The sequence below is a fragment of the Ascaphus truei genome, chromosome 17 (assembly GCF_040206685.1).
Source record: "Ascaphus truei isolate aAscTru1 chromosome 17, aAscTru1.hap1, whole genome shotgun sequence".
NCBI classification, from domain to species: domain Eukaryota; kingdom Metazoa; phylum Chordata; class Amphibia; order Anura; family Ascaphidae; genus Ascaphus; species Ascaphus truei.
Genome location: NC_134499.1, coordinates 32,783,358 through 32,802,730, shown reverse-complemented (window position 1 = coordinate 32,802,730; position 19,373 = coordinate 32,783,358).

Here is a 19,373-nt window from a genome sequence, read left to right as displayed (position 1 = left end):
TGTTCGCGCTGTGTGTGGGTTCTTAGCTGCTCCTTTCCTGATGGTTCACCTGCTGAGTCTTCAAGCTTCGGGGCATCCAGGGAATCCTCCTCATTATGGGCAGCTAAAATATCTGTCTTCTAGTCATTCGATGGTTTACGATGTGGTTCACATTTAAGATGGCCGACTTTGCGATATTTCGCTTACATGCACGAACCCAGACACGGCAAGCAAGCTTTTTTTTTTTGTATGTTGAACATTGACATAGCGTGAAAGCAGAGCGAGTTTACGGGCTTAGTTCCTGTGGTGTCTGCCTTGGTTTCATTATGTTTGAGAAGAATCAAGTCTTTGCAAAGAATGGTTTGTCTCGGCTAATGGCATCGTTAGCGGCGTCTTCCATACGTAAATATTGTCAGCAAAGGTTCCCAATGGAGCAAAACACCTTGCGGACCTGTAATGACAGTGACAAACGGCTCTTTAAGAAGTGATGAATGTACCTACAGCTGGTTATTATCAGCGGATTCGTGTTCATTCTGTAATTCTATTTTCTCATTAATTCTTAATACACTGTTATTCCACTGAGAATCGGAGCAGACGCCTCTTGTGCTGAGGAAGCAAAACTGAATGGTTAGCCACTAGGAGGAACCAACCATGAAATCTCCACACAGATGCCCTGTGTTTGCCTCCGCATGGACATTGAATGAAGCTGCATTTTAATAATTGTTCCCCAATTAATCATTTCCTTCAGGCAAATGTTATGGGTTTTGTTTGGTTTCTATCTTTACATTTTGAGAAGTCAAAGTCTGTGCACAGGGAATATATATATATTAGGTGATAAATTGTTAGTCCAATAAAAAAGGTATCACCTAATACTGAAGAACTCATTTATTCTGCAACTGGACTAACATGGCTATTTTCTGCTTTATATATATATATATATATATATATATATATATATATATATACACAGCTGAACCCCATTATAACGCGGTCCTTGGGGGCCACAGAATGAGACCGCGTTATAACCAGGATTGCGTTAAAATTTCAGCGCGCGAGGATTAACCTATATAGAGGTAAGGCATTGGTACCAGTATATGGAAGGTCCTGAGTTCGATCTGTGCATGTGTATTATGTAAAATGTATTAATGTTCAATTCCCGCATGGTGTAGGTGTGTGTATGTGTCTGTGTGTGTGTGTGTGTGTGTGTGTGTGTGTGTGTATGTGTCTGTTAGCAATAAAGCATTGAATTGAATGTTTAAAAAATGTGTGTTGTGTCGTGTGACCCTCGTCTGCGATGCCGGGCTCGAGAGCTGACCGCTGCAGAGAGGAGAACACGTGGACACAGCCCTATGAAGTGAGGAGAGAGCGTACCGCTGCAGAGAGGAGAACACGTGGACACAGCCCTATGAAGTGAGGAGAGAGCGTACCGCTGCAGAGAGGAGAGAGATCTAGATGCCGGTAAGTCATCGCGCGGCAAAATGGAGGTTTTCAAATCTCGGGAGCCACGCTCAGACCGCGTTATAAGCGGATTCACTTTGTAGCGGATCGCACTATAACGGGGTTGAGCTGTATATATATATATATATATATATATATATATATATAAAAAAATTATATATATATATATATATATATATATATATGACAAGCAGAAAAAGAAAAAAAGCAGCGCTTCTATTAAGCTAGATCAGTAAAGTGCATATACTAAGTAAAATATAATTAAATTAATTGTAAATTATAAAGCAACTGTAAATATTACTGTATATATATATATGCATTTTGGTTGTGAAAGTGATATGAAAATCCTATTGATTTCTAGTCCTGTGGGTTCCAATTGTAGCAAAGCACAACATGGGCTTATAATGCACAGTTACTGCACCATGTTCAGCATTAAGCAACAGTGATTATTTATAGCTCACTACTCCGCCTCAATCCCTTTCTGTTCTATTTAGCGCACCAATATTTAACCATATGAGCGCAGGCTCTTCCAACATTGGAGGGTGCATTTGTGGGTCACTGGGGCATGCTCTCCATGCAGACAATCTAACATGATTCAGGGGGACACGGGTGTTCTTTATCACAGAGAGAGCAACATGGAGAGAAATGAGCATTTACTCTCCTCAGGCCTCTCCAGCAAGTAATAAGGTACAGTGTAGGCCTGGCATAGTTGGAAGCAAATCTTAAATGAGACGCAATACGGAGGATGACTCTTATAACTTTCTAGATCCCTTCAAATAATTGTGCTCTCCAAAAAAACTAAATATCTGATTCCATAGGAGATGTGTGCAGAGGTATATTTTGAATCATACGGTGTACTTAGTTTTTCACACATGGCTTCTCCATTTTGGCTTTATTTTTGTTAAATAAATCATGACACGGTGTAATATGTCATGTGCTGTTGTTCATCTGAGGTTGTATTTACCTAATTTGTAGACCTGCTAAGGAACAGATGATTGTTATTATGTCCCGATATGTAAAACCATGGAATTCAAAGAGGGTGTACTTTCTTTTTCACATGACTGTATATATTTGGGGTGGTAATCCGCTTCAAGCCCTGCACCTTCATGGGAAGTATCCCAGAAAGCTCAGAAGCCCAGGCATGAGTCGCAGCCGAGAAAGGCTTTCAACAAAACATCGTTCACCTTTCTCTGCTGACCCTGGGCTCTTCTGCGTTTTAAACCTTGTTTGTCCTGTGGGTCGAAACAATGACCAAAATCCAAATGACGACTTTCCACTGGCACATCCATCACTCCTGCCAGATCTGAAAGTCCGTTCACAACAGCCTTGGCTGCACAGGACTCTAGCCTTCTCTCAGCCACGCGGTGGCCGTTAACCATCAGATAATGCCATGTGAAGCTACTTGGAAGGTGTTGCATTCTCCCCTCCCAGCCCTCCGCACACTCGCTGTAATGGAAACCATTGATTTGTGCCATTAGCTAAACAGCAAAGTCTGAGCAGAGTGGTGGGTAAGCTCTCCTCCCCTCTCCATCCCCAATAACCCCCGGCACCTGAGAGACGGGCGCGATCAGAAATTCAATGCGATTAAGAGGAATGAGAGTGTGATTAGCTGTGAGGGGGGTCTGAGGTACAGGGGCAGCCTGGTGCGAGGGGGGCAGTGCTGGGATAGCAGGGGGTGCTGCAGAGTAAGAGCTGAGGTGCAGGGACAGAGATGTGTGTATGTAGGTTTAGATCACTGACCATTGTACCATAGCTTTCTACAGCATCGAGGACTGAAGGAGCAGCTCTCTGGTACTGTCACTGCCTTTTAATTAAAATCCCAGGGTCAGCTCCTTGCGACCTTCGGCAAGCCCCTTTCCCCCACCTGTGCCTCAGGCGCCAAAATGAGATTGTAAGCTCTTAACAGCAGAATTTATTGTGCCATGGAATTCTATGTATAGCGCTGCACTGTTGGCGTTATATCAGAAACAATTCTTATTAAAGGCATGTACAGCAATGTATTCGGGTTTAATTGAAATGACTGCATTACTGCACTGCATGTCCACTCTGTCCTTCTCACTGGGGCCAATTCTGGTTTCTGCCTCTGCCCTTTCTGTCCCTGTTACTGGGGGAATTAACTCTATTTCCCTGAAAATCTGTCTCTGCAGGGACTTACATCTCCGTGACTCTGCACAGCACCGACAGGGTTCACTGTTCAGTTATAATTCTCTACCGTTTACCTGAGTTCCGACACAAATTATCAAAGGCTTTTCTCTTGTAGAAGTCACACAAATATCCTGTGTTTGTTGCTGTGTTTAAAGCCCACGCACTGCTTTCAGATCTCACTTTGTATCATTATAGTGGGTGTATTGTTCAGGTTTAAAGGAATGGTACCCACAAGTCAGTACAGGAGACAGTCACCATGGTAACTGCAAAGAGGGACAGGAGGCTCAGAATGAACGTTTTTACAAAGACCCATGGGAGCACTGGGTGCTCTGCACCAGGCAGGAACTGAGGCCTGGGGAGTGAGGAGGAGCAGGTCACCAGACAAAAGACCATCTCTAATGGAATCTCTGTGGGACAATGGCCAGGAACACCCAGTGCTTGAGTTTGTTCAATTCATTGCTTCACTGCCAGAGGCTCCTGCAAAGCAACGTGTTGCAGCATCTTCTGGAAGCAAAGGGATTAAGTACACAATGGTACACAGTTACTACACAATACTACACAATTCCACTCCTTTATTTCTCCTTTCCCTTAATGACAATCAGTAAATTCACTGTCTTCCCGATGAATTAGTCGTCCTGAATTGGACAGATACGCAGCTCCGAAGACAGGAATGGTTAGAAAAGAGGGCGGCAGAGCTGTGCTGTTCCACAGGAAAAAAACAAACAAACAACCGGCGCCTATAATAAAGTGATTACGTGAACAAGTTCTGACCAATCGTAGATACAGTCTTAAATGCCAAACAGTCCTTGGAAGGTTCTGGGCTGGTGTCTCATAGAACAAACAAACAAACATAAATGACAAGAAAGACAAAGAGACAAATCATAGTGTAACCCTAAAAAGAAACATCAAACACTAACAAAGAATAACCAAAATAGCTATAACAATTTAATAAAATAATGTAAATATATAAAAAAAAAGCAAACAATTGCCTAATAAGGCTTGGGACAGGGTTGGACCAAGTGCATCCGGTAGGAGTAAAATTTAAATCCTACTTACAGCTATGCTGAATATAAAAGGCTCATGGAACACATGTGCTTCCTCCTCTGCTGTATACACCGCTGGGGAGACTGTTACAGGAACCCTCCGGAGCTCCGTGCTGTTAGGACAGACACAGCCGCCGCGCTCACAGACCCGCTGGTCACGCGGTGAGCGGATTACGTCACTGCACAGCGTGAAAGCGCCAACAAGTTCCTAGGGCCGGTGGGGCCTGGAAAAGCCCTGCCACTCGAATACAGGGCACAATGCCAAGAGGGAAAGAGCACAACACGTCCAACACACAATCCACAAGTGTAAATGAAACCACCCTACGCGTTTCGTGACGGAAGTGACTTCCGTCACGAAACGCGTAGGGTGGTTTCATTTACACTTGTGGATTGTGTGTTGGACGTGTTGTGCTCTTCCCTATTGGCATTGTTTGCTTTTTTTTTATATATTTACATTATTTTATTAAATTGTTATAGCTATTTTGGTTATTCTTTGTTAGTGTTTGATGTTTATTTTTAGGGTTACACTAGGATTTGTCTCTTTGTCTTTCTTGTCATTTATGTTTGTTTGTTTGTTCTATGAGACACCAGCCCAGAAACTTCCAAGGACTGTTTGGCATTTAAGACTGTATCTACGATTGGTCAGAACTTGTTCATGTAATCACTTTATTATAGGCGCCGGTTGTTTGTTGTTTTATTGTATTATTCGATCTGTGTTGGTCATTTTTTGCCTTGGCGGCCTTTCTTGTAAATCCCATATTTGAGTAATCACTGTAATAATATTATTATTACTATTATTAAGCATTAGCGCTGGTAACAAGAGAAGCCTATGATCACAAATAAAACAACGCATTTTAATGGTGGGGTTTTAAATTGCAATGTGCTGAGGCGGCTTTTCTGCCGGCAAATTAAAAGTTATAGCCCAAAAGGCTGCTGCAGACTTGCTCAGGAAACGGACCATGCTTTGTGCATTTTATGGGATGCAGGGGAGATGGGTACTTCCAGCTCAATATAAAATCTGTGTGTGTGTGTGTGTGTGTGTGTGTGTGTGTGTGTATGTGTGTGTGTGTGAGCCGAGCCTGGAGATCAGGAGTCAAGGAAAGGGGGCAACAAAGATATTACAGCGATAGCTCAGCTTATTACCTTACAGATCTGCCCCCCACTCATGGGATTCTTTGAAGTTCGGGATCCCTTTAATTTAAAACAACTTGACAATTTTTTCTAGCTGCTGATCATGAGCTTGTAACGCCACATGGGACTTGTGATTGCTAGAGGTCCCATTAGCATGGATACAGCTCTGCCTTTGCAATGAATGGGGGGGACACCGTGGCAGTGTCGCTGAAAGTCTCATGACACAGAAGGGAGAAAAATAAGGGCAAAGCTCAGATAAGACAGGCATGTTTGGTGAGAATCAGATACCTGCTATAGAGAGCGGGTAATCAAAATGAGTCAATTACATGCTATTCCACTGCCACGCTCCTGGCTAACCAAACAAAAGGTCAAGAAGCGAGTTCATTAGTGTGTCCATGTATTTGTGCACTGTTTGCCTTTGGGTATGTCATTCTGTGCGTGTTCTGTACAGAGCGACATGTCCAAGACCCAAATGAGAGAACGGGAAACTAATGGTTACTTCAAAAGCGTAATGTGACATCCCACTAAACCAGAAGCCACGGATTCTCCAAATTAACAAGATACAGTTGTACTAACTAAGCCTGTAATTGGCTGAGAGACACTCAAAAAAGATATTGTCTGCACATGGGTGAGACAGCGTCTGATAAAGGAGACTGCCTTTGAATAATTGAGTCTTTTCAATGAGTGAGCCTGCCCTTGCATTTAGTGAGACTGCCTTCCAATGGATGAGACTGTTAATCAATCTGTGAGACTGCCTCCAGATGCATCTGACTCACTCTGAATAATCGTCATCCATGGAGTTGATAGCCATGTAATGAACTTGACTCTCTTCTGAGTGAGGCTGAATCCCACTGAGGCCCATGTTTACTAAATGGTGCTGCGCCCGACGCAAGCATAAACTCCTATTAAAAGCAAGGGGGGAGTTAAGACATGCTACAGCTAGACGATCTTTACAAGCTTCATAAACATACATCTAAATCCTTGAAGTCATCTTTATTCCACTTTGCTCCTAGTACAGTTAACACAGGGAACACCTCCTGATTTTTAATAGTATTTTCTCTTCTTTTAACCATAATGTAATATTTTCCCTCAGAGCGGAGGCTCTGTCTGCTTATCGCTTTGCATTAATCTGCCCCCCCTCCCAACTCCGTGGATTCCGCCCCCCCCCCCTTCCTTTTCTTTCCCTGTCACTTCTATTTTCAAGTGTCACAGGAAAAGATTGACTGTGTGGTAACCATGTAATTACATTGAGTTAGAACACTGCAGATTACAATCATTGGGAGGCTGCCTGTTCCTTCCCTTGGAACAAAGTCCCAGAGTGGGACCTCTCCAACATAAGACGGATACAGTGGTAAACATGAGCCAACCTGACATTCCCCAAACATACCGTACAATACGGAAGGATCTCTGTATAGAAGCAAAAGTAGAGCATTTCTGAGGCACAAATGCATCCGATTTATCAAACAAACATATCACATATTTACTCCACTTTATTTATAAAAATGTTTTACCAGGAAGTAATACATTGAGAGTTACCTCTCGTTTTCAAGTATGTCCTGGGCACAGAGTTATGATGACAACACATGGTTACATTAAATGAACAGAGGTTATATATTAATAATAACTTTATTTATATAGTGCTTTTCTCCCAGTGGGACTCAAAGCTTCACAGTTACAAAAAAGAAAAAAGAAGAAAACATAGAAGTTTATAAAAGAGACCAAACTCAAGGAAAGTTACAATACAGGATGGGACGGTGCTGAAGCTATTAAATGTCGGACAGGTTGCGGGTCATTAATTAAATGCCGGGGTAAGCAGGTCGGGCTTGAGCCTGTTTTCATAGATTCCCAGAGAGGGGCCTCCCACCCTGAACGGGGCAGACTGTTCCAAAGAGTGGGAGCAGCGCGGCTAAAAGCTCGGGCGCCAAAGGAAGTTACAGAGATTAATTTACAGACTTGTGGTTGGCAGTTACAGATAATATATGTTTATGGGAATTTTAACAGAGCATCCCTAACATCAGAGAACGGCAGCAAATGGCTGAGAGCCCTTGAGGTGAAGTGATAGCAGCTAGAAGCAAACACCCTCAAAGCAAAAATGCAGGAGGTGGGAGGTGGGGGGGAGGAGAAGGTGAAAAAATCCAGGGTGTCACGGGAGACCAAGCAGTTTACACCTTTTTACCAGGATCAAAACAGGTAAGTGAAATAAATTGTACATTTATTCGCACGAAAAGGCATACACACAGTGGAACACAAAATACAGGCAAAAAGACACACTTCTTGGAAACTGGGGTAAAAAAACTACTCTCCTAGGTGCAGGGTGCCTGCTTCAGCAAAAGGCGTTACCCTGTTCACTCCACGTCACTGGAATAAGCCTGGAATAGGTCACTTTACTCCTCAGAACCAGTCCGCAGCTGTGGCTAGGAATGCTTGGCACCCCAATGACCCTGGGAAACCTTACCAGCACTTCAATGGACTAGTTTCAAGGTGACCTATAAGTCTAAAAAGTCTGAGAGACACTGAGACACACCCTGCTCTGAGTGCGGTAGCCCCCTTTATAGACTACAGTGTCCTATGATGAAGGGTGCTGGTGGAGATGATGATGAGGGGTGCTGGAGGAGATGATGATAAGGGGTGCTGGGGGAGATATGTTGTTTTGTGCATTTAGAAGTGGAATTTCTTTAGCGGCGTTAATGTGTTTATTGGAGACAGAAGTCAGTGGTGACGGAAGTGACTTCACTCCTGGCAGAAGAAGATGCCCCCCCCCCCCCCCACTGAGTGATGCGCAACCACCACCTCCCCCTTTTCGGCTGAGACGTCCTCTGGGGAGAGGGGGGGCTGGAGGGCATATGAATCATCATGCATGCAGTGCCAAACCCAGTGAGCCGCCGACACCCCCATGTCCCTGTACCCCCGTGGGGGCTGGCTGCAGCAGTACACACACAGCCGTGGCCGCAGCCCGCCGGGGAGAGTGTGGGGGCTGCTCCGGCCTTGGCTCAGTACCTCTGCTGGGGGGGGAACTTCTCCGGCTGTGGCTCAGGACCTCCGCTGGGGGGGAGGGGGGCTGCTCCAGCAGATCGCACTAAAATTGTGTTTTGATTTTTAATTAAAATGCGCATGACCGGCACACACACAATTTTTGGGGGGATGTCTGCGGTCTCACCAAATAAACCCCATTTTATTCAACAATGTTCTCCTGCCTAGTGGTTTGATCCAAGAAGGTATAAAGGTGTTAAAAGTGCTGGTCTTCCGTGACAGGCTTTTAATAAAGGAAATGTATCATTTTGAATAATAAATGCAGTTTTACCCGTGCGGCCTAAATCGGTTTTCCTTGGAGCGTTCCGGCCATTCTCACTTTACAAGTTGTGCAGGCCTGCTATAAACCATACTTTAATACAGTATAAACCTCGGGGACCCTTATATACGTGTGGGAAATTAGTTGGGGTTATCTGGGCTCGAAAAACAGGAGTCTGGGGGACACGGTGCAGCCCCAATGTGAACCCACAAATAGTGCCTGCACGCTGGGGAGAATCAGGGGACCACCAATAGCTGGGCCCCCCGAACTCCTGCAAACAAAAGGAATACATTTTCACACACATATCCCCCTAAAACTTACACACTCCCAAAATCTGGAGTTTCTGGGAACCCCAAAAGTCCATAAACAGGTCAGGTTTTTCTATACTTTACAGGGGACTTTCATAGCCCACAAACCCAATACAGGGTCTGGGACACCTTGGCACTAACTGGGGTACCCCTATGTTACCGAAGGATCCCCGCAGCTACAGGAACACTTTTCATCCCTGTGCCTCATTTTACCTTTCTGGCTGTGCTGAAGCAAGGAACCCAAGCGTTTTCAAGGGAAGATATTGCCGGGACAATGTGCCTACGTGTATCCGAGAATCAGGCATGATTCTCGGGTACATGTTTGGGGTATCCAGCAACTCTGGACCCCGAGCACATTCTGACAACAATTCCACTGCAAAATCCCTGTTGAAACTCATGCCCTAGCAATCCCTGCTCTCTGACATGCCCGGAAAGATTTAAAAACACCACAAATATCTTCATCGCACGTCATGCATTGCAAAGATACCTTGATAAAGTACTCCTGTACGAAACTCGTAGGTGCGTTCATTCAGTCCCCTTTCCCCTGTATGTTTAGCTAGCAATAAATAACTTATTTTTTGATTATTTTTGGAGTGGCCTGGTCTTTTTTCCTGGAGATTTACTACAGGATTTCTGGAGCTGTCCTCTACCTACGCCTATTCCCTTCCTGTATCTACAACAGATGGATTGCACGCCGAGGATGATGTGAGTGCCCCTTGGACAGTGAAGGTAAAGTGCTGCAGTGCCTTATTTAAATCCTGTCTTTCATGGACATTGTTCCTCTTTATTATCATCATTACTGATTGGGTGTTTATATTGGGTACATCACCGTGGATGTCTCAGCCGACTCCACTGGTCACTTTCCCCTTCAGTTCTGTTATACTTACTGGGGGGCACTCCATTGCAACTGGATGACCAATTGTGGATTTATGATGTCAATACTACCTACATGTGGAAGCTGTTTCAATTATTGAGCACCACATATACCACTTTTCCCTATATCCTGAAAACCTGACCTGTTGGTAGCTCTTGAAGACTGGGGAAGGGATGTAGCAGAGCCGCCTTACACAAGCAACCTGACCACAGGCATTAGAAAAGGTGACATGGCATTAGAAGCAAGATGAGCAATTTCCCTTCAGCACAGAAAGCCGCTTGTACAAATGTAGCAATATCTGAAACAGTTGCAAATATTCGCCTGGACTGTTGAGAGGTCATTTATTTTGTGAATGTCCTCGGTTTTACCAAATATATTCATGGCACCAGAAAAAACGGTGAGTTTTACGGGCGTGTTAATGTGTGCAAAAACTGGGCAAAAAAAAAATGTACGTAAATGTTTGCAAACTGGGTTCCCACACATTCTCACACCTCAAACCCCATCATCTCGGAAGAACTCTCATGTGGTCGAGGACATTTGGCCGCTCCTCACCTCGCCGCTGGGACACTCAGCCGTCAGCCTTTTCAGCGCTAAGGTAAGTCACTAACCTTAGCCCTTACCCTAAAATCTCTTAATACTAACGCTACCCCCAACCCTAAAAACCTTTACTCCTTACCCTAAAATCCTTTACCCGAATGACTAAAACCCCTTAAGTTAACCCCCTACCCGAACCACTAAAACCCCAAAAGTTAACCCCCTACCCGAACCACTAAAATCCCTTAAGTTAACCCCCTACCCTAACCGGTAAAACCCCTAAAGTCAACCCCCTACCCTAACCGGTAAAACCCCTAAAGTTAACCCCCTACCCTAACCGGTAAAACCCCTAAAGTTAACCCCCTACCCTAACCGGTAAAACCCCTAAAGTTAACCCCCTACCCTAACCGGTAAAACCCCTAAAGTTAACCCCATACCCTAACCGGTAAAACCCCTAAAGTTAACCCCCTACCCTAACCGGTAAAACCCCTAAAGTTAACCCCCTACCCTAACCGGTAAAACCCCTAAAGTTAACCCCCTACCCTAACCGGTAGAACCCCTAAAGTTAACCCCCTACCCTAACCGGTAAAACCCCTAAAGTTAACCCCCTACCCTAACCGGTAAAACCCCTAAAGTTAACCCCCTACCCTAACCGGTAAAACCCCTAAAGTTAACCCCCTACCCTAACCGGTAAAACCCCTAAAGTTAACCCCCTACCCTAACCGGTAAAACCCCTAAAGTTAACCCCCTACCCTAACCGGTAGAACCCCTAAAGTTAACCCCCTACCCTAACTGGTAAAACCCCTAAAGTTAACCCCCTACCCTAACTGGTAAAACCCCTAAAGTTAACCCCCTACCCTAACCGGTAAAACCCCTAAAGGTAATCCCCTACCCTAAAATCTACCAGCAGGGAGACCCATTCCGCTCTCATTCCACTCAAATAAGAGGAATCACAACCCCACGAACAGTTCCCTAGAACAGAAATACTGCAGCTGCTAAAACTCTGCACATCTTTTTCAGTTAAGATAGTAGGGTTCAGGGGTCTCAGGGGGGCTCCTCTTCTCCCAGCAGCATTAGAAAACAGTCCCAAAACCGTTGTCTCCTTGTTTAACACCTTTGCTACCTGAGATTCTGGGCTGGTGACACACACCTGCTAGTGTACGTGTTACCGGACATTGTCCCAGCACAGTACAAACATATTGTATTGTACAGTGAAGAATAAGAGGATGAAATTGGGTCCCCATCAGGTGGTATAATCATAAATGTCATTTATTTATGTACCAAGTATTGCAGGCACAGCGCCAATAACTGGAGGGAATTAGAGCTTTATTTCCCTCAGATCCACAGAATTCAGTGTGTTATACGTTTCTTGATTGCAAAACTGGGCACGTGATAATATGCTTTGGTCACAATCCATTCTGTACCACTTAAATGCAATAAGAACAATCTTTGCATTAAGTGGAAATGCAGCACCACTGCTGGCTTCTGGTGTAATCTTGTGTCTGACTGTATATTGCATTTTGCAGAACCTTTGTAAAAAGAAAAGATCCCCGAGTGGGAATTGTGGTTTCTAATCGCCTGTTTTATGCTCAGTTTATGTTTCCATGAAAGTGTATATAGCAGCTCAGCTGGGGGGTCACTGCATTGTTTTCGCATTATCGTTAAATGGCACAAGGTATCATTATCTCATATGAACGAAGCAGTGTGCCACAGAGAGCTTATTCTCTGCAGTGTACTTCAGAATCCAACCATGGCAAAGAGGCGTAGTGAGCAGAACACAAAGTAGCAACATACAGAGATCTTATCTACTTCAACAACCAAGGCAGGCACTCATTCCTCTCAGGCTGTTCACCGGGTCACGACACAATGAAACCATAAGGAACGTTTTCAAGTAGCACGTTCACGGGTAAGGTTTTTCTTGTCTCAGTCTCATATGTAACAGACATTTTAAGCAGCATTGAATGCATTTTCTTTATAATGTACGTGGTACTAGAGATGGGCATTTTTTTCCCCTGGAGTATTTGGATCGTCCGTTTCCTTTGGTCCGTGCATTTCAGCGGATCAATGTCAATTTTTTTTGTTGTAAAATTACCAATATACTCCATGGATTCCCCAACCCGTGGACGGATTTGTAGATTCCAATCCACGGATTCAACAATCCGTTGGCGGAATCGTAAGAATCCGCGGATTGGATTCTTCAAATATATCCACGGGTTATATCCAATGGCGGATTCTGATGAATCCGCGTGGATTGAAACTGCCCAAGTCCAGTTGCGGATTTTACACGGCGAAATGGATTTTGGGGGTAACATCAGTGAAAATCCGGGAAACGGATGTCGGCAGATTCGACATGGTACATGCCAAAGCTTTACTGGAACGCACTTCCACATATCTATATCTTCTACTTACAGAACTTAGACATCAATACATTAAAATGCCCCATGGGGATTAACTTCCATAGACACTGCTAACCCCACTGCACAAGTCCCTTTACTGTCTCCCCATATCTTGCAGAATCAAATTGAATATCCTTCTTCTTCCATTTCGAGCTCTTCATGACTGGGTCACCATATATCATCCTCAAATAATACATTACAAGTCTAATGCTTAAGATCTAGACGTCTCCACTCGTATTGGCTCCCATACACTGCAACTGATTTCTCTCCACTCTAAAAGGCCCTTCCCGAAACACGAGACTCATCTGTGATAGGCACCCCTTGAAACTCTATTATTTATGGTGACTTTCTCGGTGATCTCCCAAAACCTTCACACGTCCTCCTCCTTCTATGACAACTAACACTGTGACAAGACAAAAAGATGTATTCAAGAGGCGATGCTCACAGTGAAAAGCCTCCTCTCCTTTGGTCTCATCCTCGCTCAGTCAATGAGAACTGAATTGAATAAGTAAAAGAATAATGTCCTCTGAGTCCCGCTGTATGTAACGTATCATGTATGGCTCATAGATGGGTGAGTTACAAGACCAATATTCAATGCTGATCACATTCCCAATACTGCTGTTCAAGTCGGTGATCACATCCAGTTCCGAAACCCCCCAGACACAAGCTACGTGATGTGGGGTGTACAGTACTGCACACAGACAGGGGTGGTCAACTCCATTCCTCAAGGGCCACCAACGAAAACGGAGCCACTAATTGAGCCCCCCTGCGCTGAAGCAAGGATATACTGAAAACCTGACCTGTTGGTGGCCCCTGAGGACTGGATTTGGCCGCCCACTGATATAGAGGCATCACACATCTTCTGTTTTCTTACTGCATCTGAAAAGGTCACCTCCCAAAGGGATGCATCATATAGCTTGGAAACCACATCCATAGCTCTCCATCATGTATAATACAGTGAATGTCATAAGTCACAGCATTAGGACAATGTATATCATAGGAAAGATCACTCATAGGTTCTATTAACTTATCACCCAATTATATAGTGGCCACAATATCTGACATATCGTCAAAAACTCTCTGCAAAACAACAAGAACATGTTGATATTTAGTCTGGGGATTTCTTTGACTCGGTAATACATTTTGCTACTGACAAAAAACAAATGAATGAAAGGCAGCTATTTTCCAACTGCATAAGGTTCTCTTGACAGTTTCCCATCTATCACTTTGCCAATGGATCCTGCACATTAAATGTTTAATGATTCTCTGTTCTGTGTTTTTACAGGTTATATTTGAGACTGACAGCAATCTGCAATCCCCACAGAGTGGAAGGTGCATAATTTGCTTTCATAGTTTTCAAACGATTTAAGTAATGGATTAACCAGGAAGATTTACATCAGACAGTTAATTGACGTGAGCAGAACTGACAAAGGAAGTAAAGGGAATTTCAGCATTAAGAGAGTTTCAATCTGCTGGGCTCCTGCTAATAAATCATTTACAAGCCCTTTTCTTAACTCTGACATATGAATAACTAAGCATATGGGGTTCACCCTGCATCATTCCTGCACTCATCCCGTTACCGCTGGAGTGGCCTCATCAATGTATGCAACAATGCGCGGATACTTATCTTACTGGGCTTGCTGTAATATGCACATGATGTCTATATACAAAGCTAGCAGATCAGGGGAACCACAACAGAGATGGGCCATTAGTCCATCATCTGTCTTTGTCACCCTGCAGTAGGAGTAACCCAAAGGTCTCTTTGTCTTAACATGTCCACCTGTCAGTGTCACACTGTTTGGAGGGACGGGATGGATAGGGTACAGATCCCTCCTGTGCTTGTCACTGCACGGTGTCACCCTGCAGTGGAAGGGGCAGACTTTGTAGGTGTGCTAAGGCACCCACACTATACGTTTGTACTTACAAAGCCCTGAGGCTTTGCCTTCGTTTCTCCGCAAGATGCACAGAATGCAAACCCGCAGCCTGCAGACAGCAAAGGAAAATCAATTTTATCTGAGATGACCTTCATTGTAAGTCTTCTTAATAACAGTCAGATTGGAAAGGGGACCTCAGAAGTGTGCTCTTGTAATGTTCATATGCAATGTATTAAGGTCAGGATCAAAAGGAGCGAGGAGAGATTGCAAACACAGCTCCGTACTGCATCACATCCCATCAGGAAGAGACGTAACTTCTTGCTTTAAAAAAGAAAAACCCCACTTCAGAGACAGCCCGAGCCACCGACATATATTCCCGCCTCCCCAAGTCCACACAGCACATTAACCCTTTTAATACTGGAGACAGTAGTTCTGAAATACTGCATGACATCCCATGGAGGATATTCGGAGATACACACACACACATACACACACACACGCATACACACACACACACACACGCATACATATACACACAAAGTAACAAAGACAAGGACATCTTTTGCAGTTTCCATGGAGCCTCAGCAGATAGAGTGGGCTGTTTCAGAGTCAAATGCAGAAACCCACTGAGATCAGCGGAGGCGTGCGTGGGCGGCGCGATCACAATGCCTTAAGGAATTGATCGCGCCCATGGACCGCGTGTGCGCGACAGCAGGAGGGGGCGCGCGGTGCACGAGGAATCCGTTCAATCTGATTCCTCTGTGCGATGGGCAGGTCGCCTGAGCAGTTAGCCCAATTAGGGCGAACCAGCTCCGTGATGTCACAGCCACGCCCCTACGTCGCGGTTACCTTGGCCAGAAAACGCTCCCGCTAAACGTCACGCACGCACGCCTCCACGTGGTCTTCGGCAACATGGATGCAGCCTAAGGTGAGTGAGCAGGACAGCTGTGTATTAGTGGAGGAACTGTATGATGGGGGAGGGCAGCATTCACAAATAGACATTCAATGTGCCATTATGCATATGTAATCACAGCTGGATTCCTTACAGTTATGGAATAATGGGAGGTCTTATGAAGCAGCCACATACTGTCTAGCACATGTGTGGCCAACACCAGTCCACAACAGCCACCAACAGGTCAGGTCATTGAGTTGGCCACTCCTGGTCTAGCAGAATTTATCAATAGATTAATCGTTCTTCTCTATAATGTCAAATAAACAACAAGCTCTGAGACATTTCTTTCTTAGTTTGTTATAATTTAGCAGCATTCATACATCTACTTGTTTGTGTTATGATTGACCTCACAATTAATAATGTATCCTTATATTGTTTTTATGTATGGATAAATGCAGTGATGCACTTAGTAGAATATCCCTGACTTACAGGACCACCAACAGCTTTCCCGGGGGGCACCATCCCATCCCCCTTCCTCCCCCCATGGTAAAGGTCCACCCATGCGTCCATCAGCGGAAATGGGGAACGACTTCTAACTCCTCCGCCGCCCGGCCTGGGACAGTTGTCACAGCAGTTCCCCCCCGGTCAGCAGTCCTACTGGTCAAAGCTCTTACAACCCAATACTTCGAGGCATGGTGGCTTGAGAAAGGGAACACAGAGATAATTGTTGGTCCGGACCTAAGTTTTTTTTAACTTCAGAGATCAGCACCCTTCTCGTACATGTGAGCGGCTTGCAACCCATGAGATGTAACACCTATTCCTACGGAGAAATGGAAACGCAACAGAAAACTGCACAGATTCTTCAGAGCCCATGTACTAAACATCGCAAATGTAATATTTGGTGTTAAGTTGACACACAAAAAAACACAGATTATATTGCATTTATGGGTGCCTCTGTTTTTTTCCTAAATGTGTATCAAAAATATTTTTAGTCAAATATATTGCCTGTAATATAAAGGTTTTCTGTTATACTCCTTTTTATTTTACAAACCGTCTGATGTTATTCTTACTGTGTGCAACTTTATCATCTTTTTGCTTTACAAGTGCTGTAATGCCTGGTTTTGTTAAATCTAAAATGTAATAAGTACCGTCTTTGGACTCTCATTGAACCTGTTACTTTTGCTGGGATTGTATTCATTTCCCAACATGTTTTCCTAAATTGGGTTTTTATTAATTGGTACTGTATATTCTTGGGGGAGTAAGTTCTACCGAGGTGCAAGCCCTTATATCCCTGGTGGGGGCTGGGTAATTGGGGTGTAGTTGTGATGGTTATGGGGTTGTGGGTGCTTTTCCCCAAAAAATATTTGTCGGTATTGATGTCTGCAGAAGTTCAAATCTCCCCCTTACCCGGAAGACGATGGCCGAGCTCGAAGCTACACCACATTATTTGTACCGACTGTTTTCAGAAAAGTAATTTATTTGATCTTTTTAGCTCTTTCTGCTGACATTTCCTTTTTTTTTTTGCTTGTGTCAGAATGTAGATTTAAATCCCTTGTGCCAGGAAAAGTTTAGACGTTTGCTTAGACTGGAGACACACTGCTTGTTTTCAGCTTCTGTTAATTGGATGCTGGCAGAGAACGCGTGAAGAAGACACATTCTCAGGGATCCTGGGTATAGAAGTAGCAGGGAACAAGGGCTAATGAAGACGTTTATTGGGATGGGTAACAGTAACACAAACATACAACCTATAAAATTAAAGGGGGAAAATGTTCGACTACCTTGTCTTCTAAGATGCAGGCTGCCACCGAAGCGAGCTTATCCTGGGCACACGGGTAGTCCAGATCGTGCTGTCTTGGGAACAAAAAGTTTTGGTGAGGAATAGCCGCAGTGTGTTACTTCAATAGAGTCTACTAAGATCCAGATCACCGCAGTATCTAGTACAATTTACCGGGATCTCCCGTCACCGAGACTCACCCCGATATTCTCTCTTTTTACTCTGGAAGTCCTGATCCCATAGGGCAGTTAGAGCCTTTGGTTTTCATATCCAAACATGGGAGATGGGGCGCCAATCCATCAGCAGAGTTCCTTTAAACGGCCGGCCAATTAGGAGATGGCTGGGTGGCAAAAAAGGACCAAATCACAGGAGGGGGCAGAGTTACGCTCCTAAGCAAGGCCCAAAGGGGAGGATCCAAAGTGGTGGGAAATGTGAAACCGACCTGCCCCCGAACCCAACAATGCCCCAGACAAGTTAATGTTGTCAACATATACACATAACAAATAATGTACTCAATTTCTCAAATACAGTTTAACATGAGTAATGTCTTCATCGTTAAAACAGGATTAGGAAATGTAACCCTTACAGAGGGATAGCCATCTGACGATCAGAGACAGCAGGTTGGGCTAGACCTTCTTACATGGCCTTCTGACCGTGTGTGGGATGAAACAGCAGACACCCTGCAGTAAATTCATCTGTACTATGCTTTGGTAAAAAGCTAATATCTGCTAGCATTAAAAACTCATAGGAAAATTGACTAAAAAGAGACCAAATAAAAGATCAAATATCTGATGAACATTAATAAGTTAAAATCCTAAAAAGACAGGCAAAAACAGGGTGGTTTTAAACATCTATCCATAGGTAAAAAATACCACCGTACATATATTTTATGTTCTTTTGGGGAAGAGTGACATAAAAAAGCAAAGACACATGAATATATAACAAATATTGTATTCATGTAAACAAATGTAATTGCTGCTACAATATATAGTTGACATAAGATGGCAAATTACATGTTACCTGTTCCATAAAGATACATATTATCTCCTCCTGCCCATCTCGTCTGTGTTCTTGGAGCCTCCAATCCCTGGGCTTCTCTCCTTTGTAGCTTCTGTCAGATCTTCCTCCCTTCCATCTCCTTCTTGCTGTTTAGTGGTCTTACCATTTTATACTATTTGGTTCCATTTTGCAAAATGGGCTTGAAAATGGATTGGTTTGAGGTGAGGTATTCTGGACGTGTGTAGACTTATTTGGTCATACAGTATCTATGTGAGCATTTGAACAAACCAGTTATACATATACGTGTATACAAATACACATATACATACTGTATATACATATACACAAATACGTGTATACATATACACACACACACCCTGTGTTCAGGGGAAAAAAAGGACCCCTTCCATTTTTCATCATATCTTATATATTTCTGTCTTAATCCCCATGAAAATGTGCACAATTGTAGGTCTGCTATGCAGATTAACACTATATAAGAAGCACAATGTAGACAATTAGCTGATGTTAACTAAATTGATGTCAATGTATTATGTCAACAAGTACCAGATACACTGCGGTAGGGTCGTGTTCATTTAACCAGAAATAGGAATTTTTCCTTTGTAGCTCGTAAATGTGTTAAACTGTTGTAATCTAATCTTAAACACTAAAATGCTAGT